The sequence below is a fragment of the Moschus berezovskii genome, chromosome 26 (genome assembly GCF_049115385.1).
Source record: "Moschus berezovskii isolate FMDL1 chromosome 26, NW_MosBer_1.0, whole genome shotgun sequence".
NCBI classification, from domain to species: Eukaryota; Metazoa; Chordata; class Mammalia; order Artiodactyla; family Moschidae; genus Moschus; species Moschus berezovskii.
Window position 1 is genome coordinate 25,898,961 of NC_142485.1, and position 6,000 is coordinate 25,904,960.

Below are 6,000 nucleotides of genomic sequence, written 5' to 3' on the forward strand. Positions count from 1 at the left end.
ATTCAGAAGCGTTAAGCATTTTTGTTTTTGAGTAAGCCAACTGGTTTGCCTATATTAAAGTACAGAAAGAACTATAAGTCAGAACCACTATACACACGTGCTGTTTGTCTTCATAAGACAAAGACAAAATGGGGGGAGAGATATTTGCACTATGAAAGGCAAAAGTTTACTGTCAATCTATAAAAGGCTCTTATGAATTCATAGAAAAATACTAATATCTCCAGGAGAAAAATTTGGCACATTCAATTAAAAGGGAATAAAAATGGAAAACAACTAGATTTTTTTATTATATTCAACATCATTTGGAATAAAAGAAATGAAATTTAAATACTGAGATAGCACTGTTCACCTATAAGACTGGCAAGAATTATTTTTCCTTTGCAGGTTAAGTTTCCACATTAACAAAAATACTCTCATAGAGTAACACAGGTACTCTCATAGAGTGGGAACTGGTGGGAACAAACTTTGGTAAAACTTTTTTTTTGGAAAGCAATGGTCACTCTGCATTGATAGATCTTTGGGCCATCAACTATCTTCCAGAGGATTCTATTCTAAGGAAACACAGGAGATACAAAGTTTTACAAGAGTTATTTGTTGCACCAGGCTTCCCAGGTGGCACAGTGGTAAAGAATCTGCCTGCCCGTGCAGAAGATCCATCCCTGGGTCAGAAAGATCCCCTGGAGGAGGAAATGGCAACCCACTCCAGTATTCTTGCCTGGAAAGTTCCATGGACAGAAGAGACTGGCTGGCTATAGTTCATGGGGTGGCAAAGAATCTAACAGGACTGAGCGACTAAGCACAAACGCATTTGTTGCATCAGTATATATTTAATAACAGTAACTGTAAATAAATGAAAAGTTCAACTATAAGGAAATAGTTACATCTATACAATGTAATATTATGTAGCCAGTAATAATATATAGAATTGTAAGGACATGGAGATCTTGTCACATCTTAAGCAGAGAAAAAATCATGCAACAGCTATTAACTAAACAGTTTTTTAGAAACTATAAAACTGTAATAAATAAATCTGTTACATGTTAACAAGTATAAAGAAAATACTGTAACTATCTTTGGATGCTGGAATTATTTAATCCTTACCCTTTTTCTGAATCTACCATTTTTATACTGCAAGCATGCAATACTTGGAAATCATAGCAAACCAGGCAAATGGAACAGGGCTATTAAGTGACATACTTTTTAAATGTTCAAGGCTAATAACTGCAGCTTCACTTCCAAGAAATACTGAAAGAACTCCAACACTGTATAATCCTCTGAATTATTGATATATAATTAAAAGACGCAGCTCTTCTACAGCATTATTTGTCCATATATATAATGCTAATCTTAAAAATAGGTAAAAAAAGTTGGTGCATGTTAAATATTATATAAACAAAAGTCCATTCCTAAGTATTTTTTAAGAGTACATCTATCTAATCATTTATTTGCATAACTTATGGAATACTGTACTTGAGGGGGAAAAAATAAAACATTTTAGACATGGTAAAGCACTGTACCAACAGGGCATCATTGTTTCAATTTAAATTGCCTATCATTTCCTGCCCTAATTATCCCTGAAGAAGAAGTTTGTCTACAGAATAGCAATTTCAACTATGTAACTCCTTTCCGGGTTAACCACACACTCTTATCTGAGCGTATCTACACTCCTTAAGAAGGTCAAAGGTTCCCAAGAAGGACAGACTCATTTTTTAAAAATTCTCCTGCCTCTTAGATTCCCCTTCCATCTTCCCTCCACGCCTAACGCGGTAATGCTCACCCTTCAGCCCAAGGGCTCGAGGTTTAATGTGACAATGATTGAATACCTATCACCTGGCTAAACACAAACGCTTTCATCTCCCCTGTTTTACCTAAGACTTGATTCAAACAAAGAAAAAAAAAAACAACCAGATTTCCTAGTACACCGAGTCCTTAAAACAAATAGTAGTTAATAGAATGGGTGAAACTTTATGCAGGCTAAGTGAAGAATTAATCTCTTCATCCCTACTCCAAAATAAATGAGTCCAAGCCAAAAATCAATAAATAACTTAGTATAAAAGAGCAAGTCTGAAAAAGAAGAGGGAAAAGGTTTCTTTAAGGTAGGTAAACACCTAAGTCCACCAATGACTCGAGTTAATCAGGTGACCTTAGTTGAGAGTTGGATTTTTCTAAATAGCTAGGAAAGCACATGCGAACCTCAGGGAGTAATCAGACCCAGGAGAAGGGCCTTGAGAACTGCCGCAACCCCAAGAATGCCCTATTTCCAGCCTGGATCGACCAAGCTGAGAATGGGCCCCAGCGAACCGCCCAGAGGGACGGCTGAGACCAGCGGCCCTGTAGGGTCAAGTGTCCGGTGGGCGGCTTCCGGCGGAGGACTTGTCAGTCTGCGAAACTGACTCCCCTGGGAGCTCCTTCGGTCAATTTCAAGGTGACAGCTAGGAGATCCGCATCCGTCCCTCCCTCGGTGCCGCGCTGCCCCTACGTGAGCCCGGCAGTCCGCAGCCTCCGCGCCTCTCCCCCAACTCCTGCGCCCGAGGTCCCAGGACGCCCCCCACCGCCCGGCCCAGATCCCCGCCGCGCCCCCGCGCCCCGGCACCAACTCCGCACTCACCCGCGGCGCCGCCGAGCCGACCCCGCGCTGCGCAGCCCGGACGCCGAGCCCGCGCGCCCCTCGGACCCGCGGCGGAGGCGCGCCAGGCCCACCCGCGAGGCCCGCGTGCACCCAGGCCCGGGCGTGCACCTGGGCAGCCCGGGGCTCGTCCCCAACCCCTGCCCCCGGCCGCCGCCGCAGCTGCCAGGCGGGAGCCCCGAGTCCGGGGCGCCCCGGGCCTCCCCGCCTCCTCCCGGGCCGCCGGGGGTGGAGCCAGGGCGGGGAGTTGGGGAAACTTGTAAATAGGCGAGCGCGGCCGCCCGGGCCCCCCTCGCCCGCCCGCCGCCCCTGCCGGCGGCCCCAGCCTGCGCCTCGCTGCGGGGGACAAAGGCCGGGCGGCCGCCGCGGGGCTACGCCCCCCACCTCCCCAGGAAACCTGACAGACGCGCGAGGCCGAACCTCAAGGCGCCGGCCCCGCAGGCTCCAGGCGCTCGGCTCCGCGGACGGGCTGGCTTCCGGCTCTCGCTGCCGCCCGAGTACCCACCCACGCCGCGCCCGCGGCGCCCGCTCCGGCCGAGAGGCACCTGTTGCCACGTGCGACGCGGGACCCGCGGCTGCTGCCCGCGCACCTGGCGGAACCGCGGGTCGGGGACCGCAGCGGTCCGGGCTGGCGACCCGAGCTCGGCCGCGCCCCCAAACCTGGCCGGCTGCGGAGCGGATCGTACCTCCTACTCCCCTCCTGTCACCTGAGTTTGCCGTGCGAGCTCGCGGGCTTCCCGCTAGCCCTGGGGCAGGGCCGCGGGGGCGGGACGGGCTGCGGGTGGGAGAGGCAAGCGGGCAGAACTGTCTGAGCGGAGGTGTGCGAGCAGCCAGCAGTGATTTTGTCTTCAGAGTGTCCCGACTCCAGATCGGTATTATCTTTGTGCTTCTAAGCGGTTAACTAGCTAACACCTAGTACAGGTTAAACCCAAAAGAGTTCCTAAAGACCCGCGGGGGGGCGGGGGATGGGGGAGACGAGGCCCAACCCACTTTTCTCAAAACACAAATTAAGTGCCTTTTACTAAACTGAACAAATGTCATCAATAGCTATTAGACCCGTAAAATATTTTCCTTATCGCCCTATTTTAAATACAAAGCTTTTCCAAAGAGGGTAGTCCACCTACGAGAGATGTATTAATAACGTTATTGAATTATTAAATGTCAGACAACTTGACTCCAAATTTCTTTGAAATGTTAAATTACCTGGTTTGGATTGCCCAAAAGCTTTTCAAGAGAAGTGAGTTTTTTGTTTGGGTTTGGTTTTTTCCTTGAAAATTAAGCTGATGATACTGTAATTGACAAATATTCTATACTGGCAATATCAGATCAACTAATAGATATATTGCCATTTATTGTTGTAAAGCCTTTTCATTGTACAGTATTCCATTAGTTCTTCAACAAGATCCAGTGATAAATAGGTCAGATTATTACCTCCCATTTTCAAGTGGGGAAATGGAAGCTCAGAAAGGTCAAGCGATTTGCTCAAGGTCACACAGCTAGTGAGGGGCTAGCACAAACTAAGCTGACCTAACTCCTAATCTTTTTATTCCATTACCTGGAGGACAGTTCTTTGAAATTATTTTTAGAGATACAGCATTAAACACCACTGAATAGTTCTTCCTTATGCAAAAAGCACCAAAAAACAACACAAATTAAAACAAAGCATTAACATTGTTTCTGCAGGTCAGGAGGCAAATACGCTAATTAGCAACATGCCTCCTGCCTAAGCAGACTACTCCTAGTGTTAAACATATTATTTAATCTTTATAACCCTCATGTGACCCAGATGACTTGGTCCAACCTCCTACACTTCCATTGTGTGGCTTAGTTATATCTATAAATATAGAACCTGTTTTACTTCATTTTTCCATGGTATAGATTGAAGGGAAAAAACAAAACCTCCTAAGTATTTAGAAGCAACTCTTATGGCCATTGGGGAATCTGAAACTTAGCTTCTAATTGCATTCACATAAAAACAGAAGTTACCTTCTAGGGACATCATCTGGGACTCTGTCAAGGCAAACATGCTTGAAATGGGGCCTGCTGCCTTTTCTTTCCTTCTTGGTTCTGGGCATGTTGCCAAGGTCTTGATCTCTGAACTCTAATGTTAACCTGTTATAGACTCCAGGAAAAATACAAAGGGTGATAATACCACATGACTTTGTGGTCCTTTGTCCTAAAAAAGGTTAGCATTTTTTTTTCTCCATTAGAAAGATGCAAATTAAAACTACACTGAGAAATCACTTTTCACTTATCAGATGGACATTGACAAAGATTAGAAAGTTTGATAACCTCTATGTGTTTGCAGAAGTGTGGAGAAACAGACAATGGCAGTGCAGATTATGAATGTAAATTAGAATGATCTCCATAAAGGACCATTCACAATACTTAACAAAATTATAAAGGCACATAACCTTTGAGCCTGTAAGTCTACTTGTTAAGAATTCATCTTACAAAACACATGAGAAATGGCAGGTGTATATAAGCTTGTCCATTTCAGCATTTTTTACAACAAAAGATTTTTAAAGTACATTCATTAATAAAAGACTGGTAAATTACTGATACAGCCATAAAATGACATCTGGGGGCTTCCCTGGTGGTTCAGATGGTAAAAAGAATCTGCCTGCAATGTGAGAGACCCACGTTTGATCCCTGGGTTGGGAAGATCCCCTCCCACTCCAGTATTCTTGCCTGGAGAATTTCATGGACAGAGGAGCTTGGTGGTCTACAGTCCATGGGATAGCAGAGTCGGACACAACTGAGTGGCTAACACACTATGAAAGCTTAAAAAAAAAAAGAATAAGAGAGCTCTTTAAACATCTATGAAATGATCTCTAAGATTCATTATGTGCACAAATTTTAAAAGCTAAATGATTATGTAATAGTGTATTTTCCATTAAAAAGGGAAAATTGTATACCGTTGTTTGTAGAAACATGTCTCTGAAAAGATATACCAGAAACTGGTAAAATTGGTTGCTTTTTGGGAAGGGAGCTGGGTGTCTGGCGGGCAGGATTTGAAGAAAATTTGAAGAAGATAAACTGCACTAGATATAATTTTGTACTTTTTGAATTCTGAATGATGTAAATAATAGTACCCATTCCAAAACTTAAAATTTTTCACCACTTGAAGTTTTGCCATCAGGAATGGCTCAGATTCCCTCCTTACTAATTTAACTTACAGATAAAATAAATGATCAAATTTCTCATGCATTAATGGGGCAACAGCAAAATTCTCAATAGATGCTTTCAAACTATTTCTTCTCTAGTTAATCTAAAGAGGAAGGCTTTAGGACATAAAATCCTAACATACTGTGATTATGGTGAAGATGATGAGCTAGCACATTCCTCAGAATTTTATTAACAGTGACATCTCC

The 6,000-nt window shown here is 44.2% G+C and overlaps 1 protein-coding gene across 4 annotated transcripts in view; it reads right to left on the reverse strand.

Moving 5' to 3' along the window:
• MTUS1 (microtubule associated scaffold protein 1) overlaps positions 1-3,184 on the reverse strand; it is a 183,972-nt gene extending 180,788 nt beyond the window's left edge. For 3 of the 4 annotated variants that reach the window (XM_055416492.2, XM_055416491.2, XM_055416489.2), the window contains exon 1: positions 2,609-2,746. The gene's annotated coding sequence lies outside the window, so the exon portion shown is untranslated. Of the gene's footprint in view, positions 1-2,608; positions 2,747-3,046 lie in introns of those variants that run through there. The other variant, XM_055416490.2, reaches the window with a different exon arrangement.
• Positions 3,185-6,000: the final 2,816 nt, after the last annotated feature.